Source organism: Chlamydotis macqueenii, chromosome 1 (genome assembly GCF_036417535.1).
Source record: "Chlamydotis macqueenii isolate bChlMac1 chromosome 1, bChlMac1.mat, whole genome shotgun sequence".
Lineage (NCBI taxonomy): Eukaryota > Metazoa > Chordata > Aves > Otidiformes > Otididae > Chlamydotis > Chlamydotis macqueenii.
In genome coordinates this window covers 47,759,171-47,784,080 of record NC_141556.1, presented here as the reverse complement: position 1 = coordinate 47,784,080, position 24,910 = coordinate 47,759,171, and the positions used below count along the sequence as shown (strand labels likewise).

Genomic DNA, 24,910 nt, shown 5'->3' with positions numbered 1-24,910 from the left:
TCCTGCAAGGAGCTAGGAGCTCAACCTGCCTGGATACAACCTGGATTTGGACATGTGTCCAGAAATAATTGAACAAGAAAAGGATCTGCACATTATGGTAATTTTTTTATATTGTTAAATTAGTATTTTCCAGTATAAAAGGATTCCACTTACGTTTCAGCAGTTCAGCAAGGTTTCTTCAAGACATTCCACCACACTGGCATAAAACCAGCCAAACAGGTGGCCACGACATCAACATGGCACCACATAGATGTTCTTCAGGCCAAACTTCAGCCAGCAGCTGAAGTCACTGTGATATCTAATCTTTCTTCTGAAAAAAAAAAAAAAAAAACACTTTTACTTGGGAAAGTAGAGAAGCTAATATTCTACTCAGTTCTCAACTGGGCAGTGACATTGCTCTTCAATTTTTAGTTCCCAAGTTTTTGGATAAGCATCTTCGTATGACCAATGCTTTGGGAAATTTTAATTCATTTACAGGTGTCCTATACATTTTCTTACTTTATTTGTATTTCTTCCAGAGGTGGTGCTACTGAATGTGTGTGAATTTGTCCTGTTTTCTTTGAGTAGTTTCTGGAGGTTGAGTTTATGTTGAGTTGTGTGAAAGATACAGAGAAGACAAAAGAAAATTTCCTTTCTTTTTAATTTACTGCAGGAAAATTGCTACTGACCTTAAGAAAACCATAAGAAAAATGAGTTCATGGGAAGTCATTTTTACTTACGCACTATGTGTACTTCCGCTTATGCTACTGCAGAAAACTGTGAGGATGTCAACATGCACCAACATTTAATAAACAATCTATGAACTATTAACATTTAATTTAGGATTATTCACTATAAATTCATTTTATATCAACAGTAACGAGTGCTTTTTTTTTTTTCAGATTGTGGCAGTATTTGTTCTTCACTGTACACTGACTGTAGGCTGATTGACAATTTCAAACTAAATACCAGCAGCCCAAAATAATGTACTCCCACTCTCAGCTTGTGCTTGAATATTCAAATCTGCAGATGTAGGAGTAAAATAGAAGATGGAGAAGTGGGGAAAAAAAAAAAATCTCACTGAAATTCCAGGTGTCAGATGTTTGACATCGGCTCACCTCAATGAACGCTCTTTCCTTAGATAATTGGACACTGCTATCATCTCCATCAAAAAGTTTGAAATTTAAGATTCTAGTCTTGCAAATCCTTGTTTAATAATAATTCCCATGGAGTGCAGCAATGAACTACTAAGCTTTTCTTACCCATTTCAGCACTGCTGGATTAAATCATGAACATACATTTCGAAAAGATTCTTATAAAAATAAAAGTTCTGATTCTTAATATCAGACAGCTCACTGAGGCTGGTTTCTTTAGTGTGAGCTTTTGGACCAGAACTTTGTCAGCAAGTTATTTTGTGCATATGCCTCCACATGTCCAAGCAGCTGCAACCACAACATTTAGGCCATTTTAGTATGTGAATATTAGGCATTGTATGTATGTTCAAAATTAGTTTCAGGGCCTATTATCTCACTTGCATAAACAAATAATTTGCTTGTGAAAGAATTTAACATCTGGCTTTACAGCAAGAATTAATTATTCATGTTCATTACTGCATTACTGCTATGGATAAAAAAGAAAACCCATTTCAAAATGAAGACAATTTGTAGTTACATCTTCACTGCCTTACGCTATTCTCTTAGCTCAGAAGAATCTGTGATACTTACCACTTCTGTTGTGTAAAATGGAGGTCTCTCAGAATGAGAAAACAAATGTTGCCCCACCCTCTATATCCAATCAAGGCTGATACCTGGAGAAAAGGAGCATCAGTCAAAAACTACAGCCTTCCCCACTGAAAATTAACTAACAAATCTTCTCATATTCAGGCTGCTAGGCTTTGCAGAAGGTAGTATCAAGTGGCTTTAGAGATTCTGCAGACTCCATGATCATACAGCAAGTATGGAATATTTAGGTTTTTCCAGTCCTTAGTTAATCTCCTCTCCAGCCAATAAATGCCACTCTGTAAAGAAAGAATAGGATTCAGGACGTATAGTGAGGTTGCCATGGTTTGCTTCTCTGAATACTTTTAGTCATGCTACAGAGACTGATAAGGCAATGTGAGCCCCATAAAAATAATTTCCATCAATATATTTTTTCACTACCATAAATTATTGCGCCTTTATGATTAATCCCTCCATCACAAAGAAAAAAAGATTAAAATGCTGACCTGAAACATACTCTTAAGATTTACTGGTTTCTTTAACATATCAGTATGTGAGTAGAATAAGAATTGTTTTGCACAGTAAGAAAAATGCCAGACTCTTTTTATTTCCTTCCCACCTTCATTCTAGGTGTAGGATGAGAGACTGTTCAGTATATAGAGAACAAGCAAATTCCAGGTCAGATTATCAATATATGTAGGCTGGTATAACCCGGTAGAATCGAGTTACTCCCCTTTTTCACTAAAAAAAAAATCTGTCCTACAAGTAGGACTATCTAAGCAATTGATATCTCTGGTTCAGTGTCAGAGCAGAAAATAAATAACACATGCAAAATGGATTAAGTGTTTTTCAGACATTTTCTGTTGTGTAAAAATTTATTGAATTAAAAAGAAAAATGTTTCAGGACAGGGATTTTTTTAAGCTATATTTGAGGACATCTTTAATGTAGAACTAAATGAAATTTGGAAACAAGGCTAGAATTACAACAAAATAAAATAGGAACTAAGAACAGGGAGGTGGCAGAATTGTTGATGTTGTAAGTCCTCCTCTGCAGCTATGATGAGAGCCTAAAAACCAATCAAGCAGAGAATGACTAGTGTTCAATGCCCTAGATAGCCCTATATAAACCTTATGTAAACCAAGGAGCTCTTATTTTTGTAGTAAACAGAACTATAGTGTTTCCTTGCTTCACAGGTATACCATTATTTGGGTGATAGAAGTATGAGCAATTTGGGTAGAAAAATGAGAAACCAGTCAGGTTAATTTTTCTCGAGAAGAAGTTGTGGGAAACAAGGAGATCTAATAAAAAGGTAATGGTGCTGCCATAGAAAATGCCAAACTGGTGGAAAGTTAAGCATGAGTCACAACCTGGAACAGAGTGTTTTATGTTTATAGTCAAAGGGATCCATTCCAACCCTTGCAGACACACCTAGTGTAATTTTAATCTTTATTTCAGGTTCTGATCTCAGTGGTAGAAGAGACAGCCACAAGCTCAAAAGAGGCTGCAAAATCTGCTCCAGAAGTAGAAAAATACAAGGGTAGCTAGCTTGAGCTGCCATGACTATGATGCTAGCAGCTCCCAAATTAGACAGCTTATAGCAAGGTCGGTTGTTTGACCACAAAGTAAATATATCTACAGCATCTGAAAAGGCCAACACAGGTGTAACTCAAAAGTCACCAGGTTACAAAAAAAAAAAAGCCCCTCTCTCATATAGGTACAGTTTTATGAGGTCTCCCCTGAGCCTCCTCTTCTTCAGACTAAACAATCCCAACTCTCTCTTATGAGGAGCGGCTGAGAGAGTTGGGATTGTTTAGTCTGAAGAAGAGGAGGCTCAGGGGAGACCTCATTGCACTCTATAGCTTCCTGAAGGCAGGTTGTGATGAACAGGGGTTTGGCCTCTTCTTCCAGGCAACAAGCAGGACCCGAGGAAATGGCCACAAGTTGTACCAGAGGAGGTTTAGATTGGACTTGAGGAAAAACTTTTTCTCTCAAAGAGTGGTAAGGCACTGGAACGGCCTGCCCAGGGAGGTGGTGGAGTCTCCGTCCCTGGCAGTGTTCAAGAGGCAGCTTGATGAGAAGCTACAGGATATGGTTTAGTAGCTGTGGCAGCAATGGTAGTGGGAAGACGGTTGGACTAGATGATCTTATAGGTCCCATCCAACCATGTGATTCTATGATTCTATGATTCTATATTTTACTCAACTGTAGGTTTTTCATAATTATATGTAGGAGGAAGCTTCCAAAATGGCAAAAAATAAAATGTCAGCTTGGGGAACTAACTGATTAGGAAGGGTTAAAGACCTTATACTGCAATTTTTTCCCAGGACATACAAGTTCAAGAGGTTTACATCTTTGGCTTTCTATGAATAACAGTTTCTAGGCACATCTCTGCCTTGTGCAGTCCTGTATATCATGTATCGGTGTCCCCAGAATAAATGGTAGAACAACAACAAGACAAAATGATCTGCAAGTTGTCTATGGGTTGTACCAGGCATGAGAATCCAAAGGAAAATGTGGATGCAACAGGATACTGGCATGCCAGAACTTCTGCATCTTCCAAGCCTCACACCAGGTCTGGTCTGGTATGATTTGCAAGGAAAACCAACTGGAGATCATGTACTCTCCTACACTGTTAAGTTTATTCTGAAAATCCTCAATTATTTTTTTCCAAAGATGACAAAATTTTTTAAAATTTCCAAAGTCATGAGCTACAGGAAGAGAGCATGCATGTGTGAGGAATGACCAGTTTATAAACAGGAAGAACAAAGAATCACAGAGGCTGACACATTTAACTTTAACATTCCTATTCAATCCTCAAAATTAATCTAAACTTGTCAGGATACTTTAATTCTTCATTTGGAGTGTGTATCTGCTGTTTTGGAACACACAACTTGACTTAGTGGGTTTGAAAATTAACATTAAAGTACTAAGCTAACTTTTTTTCCCTGTTCTTAAGATTTTTATTTTTTTTACATTGCCAGGAAATGAGAACAGATGTCTTAAAATAAACATAATTCATTATTATTTTGTTGATTAGTTTCTTAATTCATTTCCATGAGTCTGATGCTGAGAGAGGGTATCTCTTGTCTCTATTTTGTAGAACAGGGGTCATCATCCAATCACCAATACATCCCACACACAGTTAAATAAGACCACCACAGATCTTTCTTCTATAATTATAATGCAAGGTAACTATGGTAACGATAGTTGGCAAATCTTGTCTTTTAAATGGCTTCTGTTGCACAAGTTTTTATATCCTCTTCCCCCTCCCCCTTCCCACACACATTTTCTTCTTATTATAACAAGAAGATATGGGTAACTATTAAGAGATGTATGGTTTCCTGTCCTCAGCACTACTGAAGATCACCGCTTCATCGAGACTGGCAACTGCATTGAACCCAAAGTCAGCTTGAAATACGTTTGTATTTTATGTTCTCAAGACTCACACAATCAGAAACTCCTGCTCCCTCATACCTTTACTACATCAATTCATATTCCTCTTTTTCACCAAATTCTAACACTTTCTTGAAGCATTACTGAGCTGAATCAGCTTCAAATAAGGTTAAAATCATGTCATTTCATGCATGTTTTTCATCTCCATCTTAGAATAAAAATGCACAGAAATTTTCTTCTTTATACTTTATGTAGTTATTGGTACTCATACTCTGAGCTAAGAATAATCTAAAGTAAGGTTACTGAATTTCTGTAGAAAGCATTGTCATTTACTAGTGTTTTGACCTAAAAGGAAGACTGTAATAGAAAACTGCTTGACTCAAAAGTTTATGTTGCCTGTGAACTGACTGGCTGTGCCTCCCCTCTTGATGTCTTTTTTCCATTAACTCACCTTTGATTTTTGACAGATTCTGAACAACCTGTTCATTATAACACTGGTGATGTGATCATAGCATGCCTGGCACAAAACAACAGTACTTTGTTTCTCTGACTAGTTTAAGATGCATTGTGTTTCTTTCATCCATCAAATAACTTCATTTTAATCATGAACCAGATGTCAAACTATGTTTAAAAACTTGAGCTGCCTGTTACTTGGAGCCAAAAGTACAAAAATTCAAGGACAGAGTTAAAGGACTCTTTCTAAGAAAAGAAGCATTGATTTTCTAATTATAATATGTAATGTTATCTATCAGTTATCAGTACAACGTTATCAGCTCTTTGACTATTGGAATAGTACAGTTTAAAAACAGGTAAAAATAAAGCTAGAGTTGCAATAGGCAAAGAGACACAGAAAAAGGGTATGCAACTTGATCTGCTAAACTATCTCTATATTTGGGGTTTAAAAATGTCTTAAATCACAGTGATAAAATTCCAGTGGGTTAAAACCCTGAAATCTATGGGCTAAATTCAGCTCTGATACAAATCTAGAGTAATTCAACTGTAAGCGGTGGTGGTGTTCCAGATTTACACAAGTGTAACTGAGACCAGAATCAGCATCATTTATTAAACTGTAGAGGCCGTGTTCATCTCTCAGTATGTTTATTTAAGTCTCATTAGCTACTGAGAGGGAACTGTATACCTAATGGCCTGCAATGGATAGCAGGCATAGGAGCAGGGAAGGCAAAGGGATTTTCAGGGCTCAAGAAATGCAGTTTGTTCCCCAGGAGAGAGACTGTTGTCTCTCTCTTATTCAATTATCTTACTTACGGAGCCATAGAAAAATAGCAATGGCCACATACAGGGGCATTATGAAGTTACAATGGTTATATCTGAATATCCGCTCCATATATCATGTTAAAGCATAACTAAAAAGTTCTAGCTTACTTTGGTAGTGAATGGTGTAGCCTTTTGGGAAGAGAATGGTCTCTTTTCCTACCTAGACCTGTTTTATTCAGGCTTGTAGACACTTATGTTCAGGTATGTAAGAGCAAGGCTTCTTGGGAACGGGACAAGAAATGTAATTCAGCAGCTGCTGGACAGGCTCCATACTCTTGGGTTATGCCACTATAATAATGGCTTTTAATAAAACGGATAGAAACCATTTGATATCTGCACTAGATACAAATAGAGCTACAGTAGAAAGCAGCCTTACTTCTATTTGGAGAGAACCCAGGAAAATGTAAAATTAACAAGCCTATATGACTAAAGAAAGACTCAAATATATAATGAAAAATGCTACATAGCAAGTCCAGAACTTCTTATTTTATGTAGCAAGCACATCACAGGGACCTGAATTTCCATATTAGTGATGCAGGTCTCTGTACACTGAAAATCATTCTCTCTGGACTTTGTATATATGCACACATTTTATAAAACAACATTAGCACAAAATCATGGAGATACAGAAGACTTATACACCCATTTTCTTCTTGATCCTGAGATCATCTAGGTGTCAGTCTAAGATCAGTTAACCAAAAGATCCCCAGATGTTGTTACAGAAGATATTTCAGCCCTGTTCTTTCTATCACATCAACTGAAAGATCACCCTGTGCTGAAGATCTGGAAATCTCTGGGGACTAAATTTTTCTTTATCTGGAACTCCATGCTTCTCTGTAAGAAAAAAAAAAAAAAAACAAGTTAATAATTTATTTGTTTATCACAAGGAATAGATGTCTCTAGGGAATGCACTTTTCCTTCCTTCGCTTAGATTACTTTTTCCTTCCTGGTACTGATCATTCAAGAAGACTCATAATTTATTTTATTCCAAGTAGTAACTTTCACGACCACACAGAGGATTTAAGTATATATTACTTGTGAACATGTAATTCTTTACACATTAAAATTACATGTAGTCACAGAAGTCAAAACATCTCGCAGTTGTAAATTCTTTAAGGAGGGCATTTTACTTTGCTTACTATACAAGCAACTCTGAAACCAAAGAAATCTACATATACCTAAAGGTATTTTAAATCTTCTTTTCCCTCCCACTCCCTTTATAAATGATGTTTCTGAGTAGATAAAGCCTGTTGACAAGAAGTGGTGGAAAAGCTACATTTTGAATTGTCTTCAAGCAAGACCCAGTAGGCAGAGAAGTCTTGGAAAGACCATCTTAATTGGTCTGACTCAGGAGAGCCTTTAGTCCATTCTAGGTCCTGAGGTATCTGGAAAAAAAAATGATAACTTTTTCCTTCCAGTTGCAAATTCTTCAACAAGTACAACTCAGCTAATATAAGAGTCTGGTCAAACAAGAAAAACAAAGACTTTTTAAAACACAATTCCTCTGACAAATGGTTTGTCAGAGAAAAATCTTTTTGTAGAAGACTTTCCTAGATTTAAAGTCATCATCATGCTTAATCTAAGCTTCTTTTTAGCCTTTTAAAAGCTGAAATGATATATAATAATGAGAAAGACTATAGATCTCTATGCAACATGTAAAAATGTCAAAGCTGATATTTTAGTTTTGAAATAACAGCATGGTATCTTAGCATAAAGCTGGTGAGTCATCCCTATGCTAAACATTTGTGAAGTCCAGATGCTCTTGGGAAATTTGTTTTTAATAACAAGAAAGATTTGTTTTTCTTTAAATTCTTTTAGAAGTAGAGATGAGAATGAGTCCTTTTGCTCCAGGTTCCAAACCTGGTTCACCGAGTTGCTAAATATTTCCTGAGATATCCTAAGCACCTTCCACCATCACTTGAGCAGGAGCTGAAGTCATGCTGAAATCTACCTCTCAACCAGATTTTTTCACATTCGCTTTGGCAAGAATTAAGTCAGCATTCAGACTGAACTAAAAAAAAAAATAATTATTTTTCTGTCCTTCAGACAGTATCACTGCTTAATAATAAGGAGTCATAAAGACAACATAATTTCCAAGGAATGGATCTTCTGGTGTTACCTGCAACACTCTCACTTCAGTAATTGGATGGATGACTTACCACACACCTTTCACATTGCCAGGAATAGAATTGAAATATTGCAGGACTCATAGGTTTTAGGTTATACTTATCCAATTCTTGATTTGGTGGTTTACTCAACTAATGTCAGAGATGCACAGATAAGAATGGCAAGAAATAGGATAAACTTGTTAACCTCAGTACCTCTGCTGTGCTTCTGTTACATTCATCATTAATTATTTCAGTCTTCATTAATTAGTTACTTGAGAAACATAATGTACATAATGTATTTTGGGTGCGCAGACTCAAGACAACCAGGTAGGCACAGCCCCACAGGGCTGTACTCAAGGCTTTACACAACCAGTGCATGGCTTCCTGAAGTAACTCCTGTTCTGCTGCTGCTCTGCATGCCATTATATTATGTTACATGGCTGATGTGTGCCTGGTACCGCCAGGAAAAGAAAGAAATTTGGAACCAAAACTTTTTTTTGTTGCATTTATCATGCAAATTTTATCACGTTTATGGTAAATTATTTTTTAGATTACAAGCAAGTAGAAAGCAATCCAGGAGGAGATACATTTTCAATCAAATAGAAGCAGGACACAAGATATCCAGCTTAAGGACTTACATTGAGTAGTTATTCAGGCATATTTTTCTCTCTCATAGCTAAGCCTTGACTAACATTAACTATTAAAATGGATTCTTTGCAATCATTGAGAAATGCTTCAAACAGTATTTCAGGATTTACAAACATTTTATACTATTTGGAGGTCTAAAATACAGCACATGAAGAGTTTGTTCCAATCCATTTTGGAAAAATAATGCACAAGACTTTCAAGCAACCTTTAAACTTTCTCAGATTACTAACAACTATTTTGGTTAACACTCCAGAAGTTAACTCAGCCACCTATTTATGAAGAGGTCAAGCCAACATTTTTTAAACTAACAGTAGACAAACGAGCCGCTTCCAGAAGTTTACCACTACCTTTTGTTTTACCAAATTAGCATTTTGGAAATTAATGCAGAAGAACCATTTTTATACAGTGTCATTAGACTTAACATCTTTGAATGCCAAAGATGAAAATGAAACCTTATCTACCAGAATACGCTGTAAGTGATAGCAGTATCTCGCCAGTACCCTTAGGATACAGTTAGAGGGAATTGTCTTCCCTGTTAAGCATGAAACATAGTAAAGGTTAAATTGGTTAGTGGCTTGAGGTGACACATTTTTCAGACGTTCTGGATGAGATCACCCCTGAAATTCTATTCTAGAGGTCAAAGTCCTTCTTTTTTTTTTTTCCTTACGGTAAACAGGCAGTGACTAACTGAAGCACAAGGAGATCGTACAGGTTCATTAGGTGTTTCACAACTATTTGGAAAATATTTATGACTTGACTTTAATTAAGTTTGATTGTGGATGAAGCCAGTGATCAAGCAGAGGCTTTGGTAATGCAGAGAGTGTTGTGAATGAATGCACTGAAGGAAGAACGGCACTGGCTGGAGTATAAGCGATGGCTTGTGATTCTAGCAGACGAACTGCAGTCATCATTTAGTCAATGGTGTTTATTATTAACTGTGAAAAATGAGCTTTAGGCAGTAGAGTGGGAAATCACTGTGGGTACAGTGGAAGTAAATGAAGATTCTTGTACACTCAGGGTAGGTTCTTACCCTTTTGAGATAGATATTGATTTTTATCCTGAACAGAATAAATTATATTAAATCGACTCTAGTTTCCTACAAATAACATAGCTGTTGTGCAGTTGCATTCCTTTCCTCTGTCAGCTCTTTATTGCTCACAAACTACTATGCAAAATAGGATTGATACAGGAAGTATAGCAATTATGAAACAGTAAAAAAATAAACATTTTCCTGACAGTTACTGTTAGCATAAGAAAACATAAGATCATCTTTGCTTTGGTGACACTGTCAGCAATTTAAAACAATAGAAATAAGTTTTGGGAAGGTATTTTTGTTTTTTGTGTCTTTCCTCTGCCATATACTATTTATGTTCAGTTCACTCAAGTGCAATCCATAAGTCTTGGAGGACTCCCCAAACAACTCCAGAGAGTAAAAGCAAACCAACAAAGATGATGTTCCATACTTTCCTTGAGCCTCTGTCCTTAGGAAGCATGAAAGTCAACTTGTGCCTATGCCTTGTTCAGAATCATTTTTCTGTTATGGTCCATTGTGCTCTGAACAATTTCAGTTATAATATGATACATTTGCTCAAAGTCAAGGTGACATAAAACAGTAAGCTTGTTTCATAACAGATAAATCCTGTCCACTATAATGTCATATTAACATTTTGGTCATCTACATGATGTTCAGGGACCTATTTAAATCGAAATGAACCACCTAACAAGACATTAATCAGTGGAGAGTAGGTATCAGGATCTAATACCGTTCCAACGATTTTATGTTATAGCTGCTTTATTACAGGATGTATTTTAACTGCAAAGGTGATGCTTTTGGCTAAAGACCTCTATAAAAGTATTTCTGTTTATGTTTCAAACAAGAAGTATAATTTTATTTTACAATAAAGACAATGATAGCATTGCAACTTCACAATGACTGAGCTGCCATGGTGGCAGATACCCTAAAGCCATACAAAAGCCACAGAAATGCAAAAAAAAATTACAAGGGTCAGCCTTAATATTTCTCAATTATTCATCAGAAATTCAAAATGACCTGCCACTTTAGGTTTGTGCAAACAAACACTGCACTGACAGGAGGCACATGGTTTGCCACAGAATGCTATAAGTGTACCTTAAAGCAGATGGCTTCTCTTAAGTTGCACCCAAAATCATATGAGCTCTCACGCTGGCATGTGGCTCTCTCACAAAAGAACAAAGCTGGATATTTATACAAAACTTGGGAATTTCTTATGGTCTACAGTCTCAGGACTTACAAGCCTTAGCAAATCTCAATCTTTATACTAAACACATGATCAGAATAAAAATACATCAGATGTTTCTTAAGCACGTGGTTAACAGGCACCATATGGGAAGTGGGCTCACCCATGTTCTCATTAGCTTCAATGGGTGTTTTGTCCTTTGGTTTCAAGTGCAGCAGGAGGAAAGCCTGCCCTAACAAGCCTGAGGAGCACAGGCACAGCATATGTCCTCGGGATGCCTGCTGGTGCAGCCTGGTGCTAGGAAACAGTGATCTGAAAGGGATGTCAAAAGCAGGAGCCTGAGGTTTCTCAGTCACTGCAGCTGCTAATGAAGAACCGTGGAGCAGATCCTGGTGGTAAGCAACGTTAGCATTTGGCAGACCCATCATGTCTGCCAAAATTCGCAGCTGAATCCTGCCTAGCAACATGATCTGCTTTGCCCCATTTATGCAGCACAAAGCCAATGTGTCCACCCCACTTCAACACTCTGTGCTGCGGCTGATCAGCCTGATCTGTGGCTTGCTAATAAGCTGCTGGTGTCACAGTGCAGAAGGCCACAGCATTGTGCAATAGCCCAAGGATGTGTTAACCAGAAAGGGGCCCAAACACAGGGTGTGGACCCCAAAGTCACATCCCATGCCATGTAGCCTAAAGAGGCCAAGTACACTCCAAGTCACAAAACTCAGTCCTATGTTACCTCATGCCTCATCTCATAAGAAATTTGAAAAGTCCAATTCTCTCCTAAAACAGAAGAATGAAGGCTTGAGAAATTAATGTCCATCTGTCTTTTGCCCACAAGACATGTGGACTTCAGTGAGAGAAATGACAGAGGGTAAGGGGATCCTTTTTAACTGTAATGGAAACCACAGAAAGTCAAAGTCTAAATAAAGATGCCAGAGAGATGCCCACAAGTCTTTTGGGAGCTATCCTTTCATTTTTAGAATAACAGATTTGCTTCTCTAGCAAGTGTGGCCTCCCTCAGGCATAGACAGATCCCTTGCCCTGTAAAAGGGACATGCTGCCCAGGTTAGTATACATTTGGATGCCTGGACAGAGTGTCTGGCAGGTAGCTGTGTGGATGCCACCTTATCCGCAACCGCCCCTTAAATGCAGCTGAGGTTTTCGATATTATTGAGGCACAACCACTTTTCTTTTTCGCAGGATACACCAGTGTGCCAAGAACCCTGAATGCAAACACTTGAAATGTGCCTTGAAATGCCAGCTTTCATTCCATCCATCAAAACATTACATATAAACAATTTCATATTTGTTCAAGATGTATAGCTGCAGTAAGCAGAACTTGCTCCATTTGCCAGAAACAGCTCAAAGCAATGAGAGCAAATGTGACAAAATATGTTTAGCAGGAAGAGAGAAGTCAAAGACTAGAGACCTTAACAGACGTTCCCCTTTTTCTCATAGTGATGGTAGAACACTGCCTTGTTTTATAAATTCATTCAAGTATCAGAAATGTTCTTCCTTTCCAGGAATAATGCTGTTGAACATATAGCTGTTGAGTATGTTTTTGCCTTCAGTTTGGTTTCTGAGAATTGTTGCTCCAAATATGTGGGCTAGACTAGAAAGACTGTCATTTGTATAGGAAACCATTGCTTCCCTCCAGCTTTAAAGAACAGCCTGTTGAAAATATATTGGGCTTCCTTTTGCCTTGCACCTTGGGTACTTAATCATAGAGGAATCTCAGTTTTTATTGGTCAGCTTCATGTAAGAAATATGTTGGTATGACAGAGGCAGAAGGGACTAACGGAAAAGGGAGAGATTTTATAACATTTTAAGAGAACTGAGACAGCCACAGTGTTTCTCAGTTACTTCCACTGGCAGGTTCATTTCCAGCTTCATCAGCTCAGGCTGTTAAAAGCCCTGCTTCTGCAGCTGGACTCCCCTCAGTTTTCTGACCAACCCTTCTACTTTCCCCAGTTCTTAATATCATGCGATTGTGATACCTGGTGAGGGGACTTATGGTCTACAGGCTGTTGAAGTTCTGCTATATTTAACTGGAGTGAGCCACGGCACATGGGCCAGGCAGGAATCGCACCACCCTTCTACCTGTTCTGCATTTTGAACCACCATTTGGGAGTAGCCTACAGAGGGCAAGGCACAGCATACGCAGCTTTTGCACATCTGCAGTTCTCTGAATGTTGCATGGCTTCAAGCTTACAGCAGCAGAAAAGAAGCTTAAAGAAACACTTCTGGTTTTGGGTCCTTTCTTAAGGATGCTGATGTAGATGCCACTGCATTCCATGGGAGGCGACCTCTTTAGCACAGGGAGGTTCCTCAGCAGACTGACTGCAGCAAGTCTTGCCAGCAGGTCCATTTTTCATTCACTTATGCACTAGCATTGTATCACATACATGCATATCTTATATATCACTGGCTTAAATATTTTTTTTCTTTTTCAACATTCAGCACTAATGTAGAATGTGTACTCTCTGAAGTCTCCATAGGGCTGGAAGAAAATCTTTAGCCGGATGGCAAACTCTTGGTAGCAGACAAGCAGTTACAGTGGCAAAGGAGGAATTCTGCCAGCAAAATAATACTAAGGCTTCTTCCTGTGCATGAGCTTCGATTTGCTTCCCACAAGGCAGTACAAGCAGTGGCGGAGTGGGCTGGATTAAGAATGAGCAACAGTGAGTCACTAATCATTGTCAATTCACTGATAATCACCAGAGCACCACTCCACAATGACAACCTGGCACTGTCATTGGTGTCTTGCTGTTGATGAGGGGATCCTTCACAGGATTGCAGGCAGCTTTACTGCAAAAATCAGGTAGCTACATAGTAAGACTTAAAAAAAAAAAAAAAAAGCTGGCACTTTTTCTAGCCAAATAAAATCCAATTATAATGAGTTCACTTTGTGTGCCATTGCTAAAGGAAGGAACAGTGTGTAATGTGACACATGCTGCATCCACTACTTAACAGCTCAAGATTTCTGGTTAGACAATCTTCCCTTCCGATTTTTTTTTTGGGGGGGAGTTGTTTACTTTGGCTTTAAAGTAAATACATGATGAACATACCCCCATTAAGCACTTTTTAACTGCCCCACAGAAAAATTAACCTATCTTTTCAAACAGTTTCCTGGGATACTAGCCTTTATCTACTCTGAATTTAGCATAAACTCTAGTTTCTCTGATGTCATCTACTAAACAGTGTCAGGCTGGGTCAATGCTTTAGTGAGAAACTTCCAAGAAAAATCTAAGAGCTACAGTGACTCATTCTCTTCCCTCTGACTCAGTACTAAATTGCTCTCCCAAGATGCTCTACTGGAGGTGTTATCTTTCAGATGAGATACAAAACTCAGGTCCTGACTACATACAGGATTTTTTTAAACAAGAGGAGATATATGCTGCTGTTTGCTATGTACTCTCCAGACCCCAAACGGATATTCGCTCAGAAAGTGGCTGGAGCGGATAAGACACTATCACTCCCACCTCAGATGTTTGTTCCCACCCCACGGTCGGATGGTTAGCAGAGAGAGGGATACTGCAAATGGTTTTTAATCTGCTTCAGCCAGAGTCAGTTTTTAAAAGTAGGAGTAGATGGATGTTAGCTGTCCAATAGGAGTAGATGGATGTTAGCTGTCCGAGCTTTGGCAGAGTCAGATAGGGAGATTCCTATCAATTCCTCCCACAATTCCTCCCACCAAGGGAGCCAAGGGCAGGATGACTCCCAGTGCTCCTGAGCACTGATAACGGTGTAGAACAATGAAGTGAGAGAGATGTGAAGAGGAATATCACTCTGGAATCTCCTGGCTGCATCCCAGAGGAAAGTTTCTACTATCTTTATTTGGTTGTGGTAGTATGTCACACCGTTCATGTCATTTCTTTCCACAGGCAATCTGTGAGTGAGGAGTTGCTCAATGAGCTAAATCATAATAACTAAACAGATCTCATTTTTTCCTTCTCAGCCCATCCGTCTTTATTCCTTACCATTTCTAATTTGCTGTTCACCTTTTCATCTACTAAGCCCTCGTAAAGTGGTTTGTTACAAGCCTAAGGCTTCCAACCCAGACCTAATGAGCAGGACCACAGAACATCAATGAGCTGGAGTTTAGTGAAGCTTCCATTTCATGTTCCCAGATCATTTCCTTGAAGAAAAACAAGCAACCTTTGCTTCTCCACCATCCTCGAGAAACTCAATAAACCTCTGGCCCTCAGAGTTATGGAAAAAAAAAAAAAAACAAACCTCATAGTAATTTTAGAAGTCAACTGATACCTTTAATTGCTGCTAATAGGTTGAAAAAACCACCCTGAAAAAGGAATGAGCTACTCAAGCCATGACAATAGCTGGTGATGATAATGGTGACTTTTCAACATTTGTTAGTTAATCATTGTAGATCCTTCATGTGGGAAGAAAAAAAAAAAACAAAACAAAACAAACAACAAACACGTGTACACAATCTCTAGCACCTCCCAGAGCTTTTTCTGCTTGGACAAGCATTGCCGTTCCTTCATCTCCTTAAAATTTTACCCAGACTGGCAATGCAGGGGGAGAGTCTGGTTCATAGGGCCTGCAGCACTCTAGAGAAGAGAACAGTACTGGTGAGTCCCCTTCCTCATCAGTATCTCGGGGATCAGTCTCTGCCCCACTGAGAAGAAGCCAGAATATCTATTCACCCTGCTGTGTGAAGCAGAGTTTGGCAGGGTAATCTTGCCACTTGCACCTCACCCCGTTCAAGCTCTGTGCCCACAGACGCTGCATTTCTGCAGTGAGTAATGAAGACTGTGTACTGTACACCGTGATTCATTCCTTAAGTCTGCCCATGGCTTTGAAATCTTTCATTAACTATGTGATATGCATTCCACAGATTAGCTAAATGATCTATAGATTGTGTAATTAATCAGCAGAGTGCAGGATACCCCATCCGACATTTAGTTGGGAGCATTTAGGTGCTTGCACTTTATGGTCTTTTACAGGCAACCCAAAGCAAATATTCACTAAGTGAATAAAATATCTTGCCTAATTAAAACAGCTCTGATAAAACTCCTTATGTATCGCATTGTACCAGCTTGATGTCAAACACAAGGCTAATGTGATGTAATGGTATGCCACAGAACACCGTAGGTGCAAAATAATTAATTGTATCCCATGCAAAGTATTAGGAATACATTCAGATAAATACAGCTATACTGTGTGGGTAGGCAGAGCCCTTTTCCAGCTCCACATTAAAGCAAGCTACTAGCAGCTTCACTTGTCTCCAAGGAGCCTGGGGAAAACGTGTTTCTCTCATCTGTCTCCAGTTTTTCTAAGTACAATTTTATAAATAATGGCCTTTTAGGCTTGGTGAAAAAGATTGGTTCAGACTGGTTCTGACACCAAATATGTTGTTTTCATCTCTGTTTTGGGAATGTCTTTTCTTTGAAAAAAAAAAAAAGTATTTAAAATAAATGAATTGCAAAAGAAAAAATCTCTTCAGACCAGAAAGGTGGTATACATAATTATTTAAATATTGAAAGAAATATTTTTGGGCCTTTCCAGCTACTCTGAGACCATTCTGTGAATTTGACCCATCATTTAATTCACATAAAAATTGCCGTAGTGGTTTTTGTGTCATGGACACACATAAAATAATAATAATTCCTCTCCTGCATTGGATTTGTATGGCCTACTGCTACCTCAAAAAAATTATATAATACTTAATGTTCAACATTATATTAGGTTCAGGCATCTCTGAGAGAGAGAGAGAGAAAGACAACCATGAAGGATTTACTCTTCACAAGGAGCAAGTGGCAGTCAGGAATTAACTGCTCCCATAACCCCCAAGCCATGTCCCACCTCCTGAGACTAGTTATTTAAATAACAGGAAGGCCTGTAAATAGAATTAAGTTTCTGAAGGGAAGCAAATTCCTTCACAATATTTCATCCTCTTCATTACTAAGGGAGGCAGAGGCCTGCCTGTACTATCTTGTACCAATTACCACTTATCACAGTCTTTCAAATAAGTGGCACATAAATACTGCAGCTGGACAGATGAACGAGGAAAGAGGACTTATCCCTGAGAACACCTGGTCTGAAGGCATAGCTCTTTTTCTTCTCGGGTCAAAGCTAGCTCATGTCAGAAACACCAGAAGCAGCAATCAGCAGAGGTGGCAGAAAGGCCATGTGCTCAAAGCATCACTTCCCTGTGCCAGAGGGCTGGAAATCAGGCTGCTTACTGCAGCCAAGGGAGGTGTCAGAGGACATGGTGTCAGCAATGACAGCTGAGAGGAGTGAGACAGCAGGACCATTAAGCTCAGTCCTCTATATTTTCCATCCTTGCCCTGTTCCTCCTTGTGCTGCAGACCCTGTTCTGACTGTCCTGCCCATTCACAGTAATTGTCAATTTTGCCTCAAACTCAGACACCATGACCCGGCTCTGGTCCAAGCCTGGGATGCACAGAAGGAGCAATGGGTGCATGTTGAGTGAAGCCTTTCAGCAGATGTATTTTATTCACTCCTTACAGACCCAACACACACACACACAAAAAAAGGACTCAGTTGATCAAATGCAAATATCTATACTGTAAACAACCCCATCTGAGCTTGTAGACTAAATGGCCTTTAGAGTTAAGAGGGAGAAACAGGCACTTACAGGGTGTAATTTATTTCATCTGAAAGGAAGTGGCTAAAACAGGGCAGTTTTTTCCCTTGACTATAGAAGGAGTAGCATGACTTGCTCAAAGGAGATATCTACAGGGTGAGTGTTTACAGTTAGGTATGATGTCTCATATCTCCATCTAATAAAGGAAGATACCAGAGTTATGCTGATTTCAGTTGTAAAAATTATCCAAACTTACACTCCCTTTCCATGTAAAGGACTACACTAGCATTTCTAAACATTTTTTAAAATGATGTTGCCCAGGGTAAAGCTTTCCACAAATAATTTGCAATTGGGAGAACAGCAGTGCAACTGCTGACATAAACAAGAAACTTTGCAATTAAGCAATCAAAATCTTCTCTGACGTCTCACCACCTGTATAAAACCTCAAAAAAAGCTGATGTTACTCTCTGGAAGTAGTGTTCCATATAAAGATAGAAAAGTGGATGCTAACAAGAAACAAACAAAACAAAACAAACAAACAAAAAAAACCCCAGAAAAATGAAATGACTTGTCCCCAGAAAGTTACTTTGTAAGTTTGCAGGATTATGTTTTTTAAGTATTCCTTAATGTAATATGTTATTTCAAACATTAATCTAATTGCTTGATACAAGTTTCTTTTGTCATTTGTGTCATCAGTCCTGCAAGGGTCCAGCTTGCCACACTCAAATAACTCTTTTTGCTCAGTTGCATGATAATATTTTAGCTGTTGTTAAACTGGTACATTTTGTAAGGAACAGAAGTGGCTGGTAGACTGCAGAAGACAATGAAATAGCAAGATTATGCTGAAATATTATTCATAATGAGTATTCTGGTCTCTCTTTGCTTTGTTTGTATTGATAAGAGCTAGGAAAGACAATCTCATTAAGAACAGACAGTCTTTATGATACTGCACTGAATTGAAATGCCTTTTGTATTATGGTAATGCCTGAGGAACTGAGATTGGGTTCCCATTATTTGTATAGCGCTTAGCTAAAAACAGTGCTCAGAGTCTACAGTCCAAGTAGACAACACAAAGGAGAGGAAAAGCGTGCAGTATGTAAGCAGAGTTAGCAGCAGTAGCAAACATCAGGTGGGTTTTCCTCTTTTTTTCTTTTTTTTTTTTGGGTGGTAATGATAAACAGAAAATATATTCAAGAACACAAGGAAAGAGACCAATGAGATATGACAGATTAAGAAGGGAAAAGTGAGGTAAGGACTGGAAAGGTAATAGGAGGGGAAGCTTGGATCATATCATCATTCAGCGCAGGGCAAAGCAGGACAAGGTCTCAGCAAGTCTTTAGCATCCTTCTTCAATCACTCCTAGAGCATGTTGTTGGTATCTGTAGTCCTCTGCCTTCGTATTTCCATCAGAGACTTCAGTGGGAATGGGAGGTTGGGAAGGCACCCACTAGGACCCTAATGCCCCTGATGTTCAAATGAGAGATGGACTTGAACTGGGTGACACTGTAATCCTTCCACATCTAATGGAGTAGTTGCTGCTTTAATTGCTTCTGAACAACTCCAGCAGGTTAAACATATGTATTTAACCAGGTGCCTGTTGGCAGGTTTGAGTACTTTAGCAAGCGTAAATTAGCGTAGTCTTACTGACATTAACAAGATGGGACTGATTTACAGTCACTAAGGAGCCTCAGCTTTGTATCCAAGTAGCCAGTAACACTCCCAAACCTTTCCACAGAAAAAGAAAGCTTCTCTGCAGGAACTCCTTTGGACAGTATTTAACAGGAAAGAATTGCTTTGGAGGTTAACAGGTCTCGTTTGTGTTCAGAGCTGCAGGAAGGAGTGATTAAGCAAGTAGCATAGCATTTTTTCTGTCCTTGGTGTTCTATTGGCTCACTTTGTATGAAAGATGTAGGTGATGCAGTTACAATGTTCTCATTGTCATGCTGATTTTAATTAATGAGATTTCAACTTTCATCTGAGCATATGGCTCTTTTTTCCTAATTTTTGCAAACAGCCTAAAAACAATAGCAATTTCTCTCCCTACACTTACCCTCTCACTCTACTTTTAGCACAGAGAAAAGTTGCAGCATCTCTCCACCTGCATGTTTATTCCAACAGATGAGGTGTAATAAGAGGTCTTTTGCACAGCAAAATTACTGTTGCTAGAATAAATGCAATACTTTCAGAAATGTTGGGTGGCGAGCCTCAAAGAGCAGCTAGCCACCTGTAGGTACAACATGAGCAGGGTTTGTACAAGCATCCTCATGCTAAACTGCATCCACTGCCCAACATGGACCATGCAGCAATGCCTCTGGAAGGAGGTGAACACTATCAGGCAAGGATTTCCATCTTGGTTTTCTCACAGGTATGAAGGTCTCTTATCTCTGTATTAGGGTAAAAACAAAGGAAGAATAAGACTTTCTGGATTTAGAGATAAGACTATTAATTTATAGATTCCACTAACATTGGTCAAAAAAAAAGGTGCCAGTAAATAATGGTCTTTGTTCTTCCGCAGCAGAAAAAAAAAATATTCAGAGCAGTCCCATACAGACATTTTATTGCATAAACAAACATGGTAACTTATTAAAAAAAGACACTCAATCTGTTGCTGTTGGTACCACGCACAAAAAAAAGCAACATGTAGAGACATTAAAGATTAAAACCTCAAACACTCAAGGAGTCAGAAGGCAGAATAATGATCCCTGAGAACAGATAGCAGAGACAGAAGCTAGGGGAGCACGCAGCACGTCTTCTATACACCTTGAGAGTCTGTGTGCCACCCAGAAGTTTGCAAGTCCCAGAGATAAGGTAAGGCCTGGCAGCACTAGAATCTGTGTCATTGCTGTTTATTTGATGGTCACAACAGTTTCCTATCTCTCTGTAAACTAGCAGTTAGCATCTGAAAAACTTTTGACCACTGAGCCTGAGTGTCTGTATCATAGAATCATAGAATACTTTGGGTTAAAAGGGACCTTTAAAGGTCATCTAGTCCAACCTCAGATCGGGTTGCTCACAGCCCCATCCAGCCTGACCTAAAATGTTTCCAGGGATGGGGCATCCACCACCTCTCTGGGCAACCTGTTCCAGTGTTCCACCACCCTCACAGTAAAAAATGTCTTCCTTATGTCCAGTCTAAATCTACCTCCTTCTAGTTTAAAACCATTGCCCCTCATCCTTTCACAATGGGTCCTGCTAAAGAGTTTCTCCCCATCTTTCTTATAAGGCCCCTTATAAGGGGAAGGACGCTACAAGGTCTCCCCAGAGCCTTCTCTTCTCCAGGCTGAATGGTCCCAACTCTCCCAGCCTGTCCTTATAGGTGAGGTGCTCCAGCTCTCTGATCATCTTCGTGGCCCTCCTCTGGACTCTTTCCAACAGGTCCATGACCTTCTTCTGTTGGGTGCCCCAGAGCTGCACACAGTACTCCAGGTGGAGTCTCACGAGAGCAGAACAGAGGGGCAGAATCACCTCCCACAACCTGCTGGCAATGATTCTTTTTGTGCAGGCCAGGATACAGTTGGCTTTCTGGGCTGTGAGTGCACATTGCTGGCTTATGTCTAGCTTTTCATCCACCAGTACCTCCAAATCTTTCTTACCAGGTCTACACTCAATCCCTTCATCCCCCAGCCTGTATTGATATGGGAAGTTGCCCCAAGTCAGGTGCAGGACCTTGCACTTGATCTTATTGAACCTCATGAGGTTTGCATGGGCCTACTTCTCAAGCTTGTCCAGGTCCCTCTGGATGGCATCCCGTCCTTCAGGCATGTCAACAGCACCACTCAGCTTAGAGTCATCTGCAAACTTGCTGAGGGTGCACTAAATCCCACTGTCTATGGAACTGATGAAGATATTAAACAGCACTGGTCCCAGTTTGGACCCTTGAGGGACACCACTTGTCACTGACCTCCATCTGGACATTAAGCTGGTGACCACTACCCTCTGGATGCGACCATCCAACCAATTCCTCATCCACCAAACAGTTCACCCATCAAATCCATATCTCTACAATTTAAAGAGAAGGATGTTGTGGGGGACCATGTCAATGGCCTTACAGAAGTCCAGGTAGATGACAGCCATAGCTCTTCCCTTGTCCACTGATGTAGTGACTCCATCACAGAAGGCCACTAGGTTGATCAGGCAGGACTTGCCCTTGATGAAGCCATCTCCCTATCCTCCATGTGCCTCAGTATAGCTTCTAAGAGGATCTGTTCCATGATCTTACCAGGCACAGAGGTGCGTCTGACAGGCTAGTAGTTCCCCGGGTCCTCCTTTCTGCTCTTTTTAAAAATGAGTGCAATGTTTCCCTTTTTCCAGTCACTAGGGATTTCACTTGACTGTCATGACCTTTGAATCTGAAGAGACAGAAAGAGGATTGTCATTGACAGACTCTGGTTCCTTTGCATTTATTCATGGGAGTCACTAGGTTCTCACACGTACAGAAAAGAGAGGTTAGCATTAAGATTATGGTGACCACTGGGTACATCAGGGCCCACCTTGTGCCTCTGCACTGCCTGTTATCAGTCAAGCCCTTAGTCATTTGACACTTTTATCAGAGCAGACATGAGTTCCTCTCACTTTGGAGTCCATTCAGGTTATCTAAGGGTGCTCAGTGCTACGGATGCACATGTACCTCTCAGTCTCACATTGCTCCAGCTTTATCTCTAGTACTTGCAGACACATTCCATGTGTGAGCACAAAACGGGTCAGCGGAGCCCTGTGACTGAAGCACTGAATTCAGTGTTTCACACGTACCTCAAGCACATCACTGCTTAGAGGTCTTGGCAGTCAGCCTGCTCCCTCCATGTATGTCAGTCACGTCATGCAGCTGCCTACACTGCCAACACCTGCCATTCAGAAGTTGTCTTATCTCACTTGTGTGAGCTTGGCCAGACGCTGCAGAGTCAGCCAAGAGTACTGCTTGAGAGAAGGCATTTGTGTTAATAGGAAATTCATGCAGGAAGAAGTGAAATTCCTCTACAAGGCCTTCAACAGATTCTACACAAACACAACATTTCACAGACTGTAACAAAATAGATGCACAAGCATTTTGTTTTGTGGTCAGTAGCCTACAGCAACGTTAGAAAGCTCAATCAGTTCACTGGATGGCTTTGCAAAATGCTCCCCTATTGATTTACTCGCAAAAAAAAAAGAGAGAGTTTCCTTTCAACTCATGTCCCATTATCCTTGTCACTTTTTCAGTCATGCAGAGCATTTATTTTTATTACATATATATATATATAATTTCTTGCTTCTTACATTTAGAATAAATCATTCATGTATGCTTGCATTTCAGAAAGGATATTTTGCATATTTTAGGACACTTCTGCAACTAAGACTTCTGAACCATATAGAATTTATTGCCAGGGAGCTGCAATTGATCAGTCTGTACTCACTCATCTGCATCTAGTATGCAATGTGTTTGTGTTTTCTTGCTTCGGTCATTGTATTGTTTGAAATTTTTACAGCCCACATTAGTCAAACAAAACTGTGTACTCATAGATTTGAAATTAGAGGGGGACTTGTATTTAAGACTGCCATTACTTTTATCTGATTGGGATAAACAATGGAAACTTCTTATCTCTATATATCAACGTTCTCGAAGTACAGGAGACAGCAAACTAGCAAGTGGCAATAGAGGATGAGACTGACAGTTTATATCAGCCCACAACATTTTGCTTCATCAGAGGACCTGGATCTGATCACACAGTCCTGAGTGATATACATTGAAGAACTGTTTTGTCCATCTGCTCATCACCTTTTTTTGTTCATTAAGGAGAAAGTAGCTTTCAGTGACCCAAAACATTATAAGGAGAGTTCTCAGCTATCACTTAGCTAAGTGAGGAACCTAAAGGTGCACAAGTCCATGGGACCTGATGAGATCCATCCGCGGGTCCTGAGGGAACTGGCGGATGAAGTTGCCAAGCCACTGGCTATCATATTTGAGAAGTCGTGGTGGTCTGGTGAGGTCCCCGATGACTGGAAGAGAGGGAACATAACCCAAATTTTTAAAAAGGGGAATAAGGAAGACCCAGGTAACTACAGGCCGGTCAGCCTCACCTCTGTGCCTGGCAAGGTCATGGAGCAGATTCTCCTGGAAACCATGCTAAGGCACACGGAGAGTAAGGAAGTGGTTGGTGACAGCCAACATGGCTTCCCCAAGGGCAGATCGTGCCTGACCAATTTGGTGGCCTTCTGTGACGGGGTGACGGCATCGGTGGACAAGGGACGAGCAACTGACATCATCTACCTGGACTTGTGCAAAGCTTTTGACACTGTCCCACATGACATCCTTCTCTCTAAACTAGAGAGACATGGGTTTGATGGACGGACCACTCGGTGGATAAGGAGTTGGCTGGATGGCCGCACTCAAAGAGTGGTGGTCAACGGCTCAATGTCCATGTGGAGACCGGTCACAAGTGGCGTCCCTCAGGGGTCCATGCTGGGCCCGGCCCTGTTCAACATCTTTGTCGGCGACATGGACAGTGGAGTGCACCCTCAGCAAGTTCGCCGACGACACCAAGTTGTGTGGTGCCGTCGACACGCTGGAAGGGAGGGATGCCATCCAGAGGGACCTTGACAGGCTGGAGAGGTGGGCCCGTGCCAACCTCATGAAGTTCAACCAGGCCAAGTGCAAGGTCCTGCACCTGGGTCATGGCAATCCCAGGCACAAATACAGGCTGGGCGGGGAATGGATTGAGAGCAGCCCTGAGGAGAAGGACTTGGGAGTGCTGGTGGATGAGAAGCTTAACATGAGCAGGCAATGCGCCCTTGGGGCCCAGAAGGCCAACCGCATCCTGGGCTGCATCAAGAGAAGCGTGGCCAGCAGGTCGAGGGAGGTGATTCTCCCCCTCTACTCTGCCCTGGTGAGACCCCACCTGGAGTACTGTGTCCAGTTCTGGAGCCCCCAACACAAGAAGGACATGGACCAGTTGGAGAAGGTCCAGAGGAGGGCCACAAAGATGATAAAAGGGCTGGAGCACCTCTCTTATGAGGACAGGCTGAGA

General features: G+C 40.2%; 1 long non-coding RNA gene across 1 annotated transcript in view; it reads left to right on the top strand.

Annotated features, from left to right (window-relative positions):
* Positions 1 to 5,046: 5,046 nt before the first annotated feature.
* Positions 5,047 to 24,910, top strand: part of LOC147602016 (uncharacterized) — a 61,442-nt gene continuing 41,578 nt past the window's right edge. The window contains exon 1 of the long non-coding RNA XR_015257565.1: positions 5,047 to 5,116. This is a non-coding gene — a long non-coding RNA (uncharacterized LOC147602016). The remainder of the gene's footprint in view (positions 5,117 to 24,910) is intronic.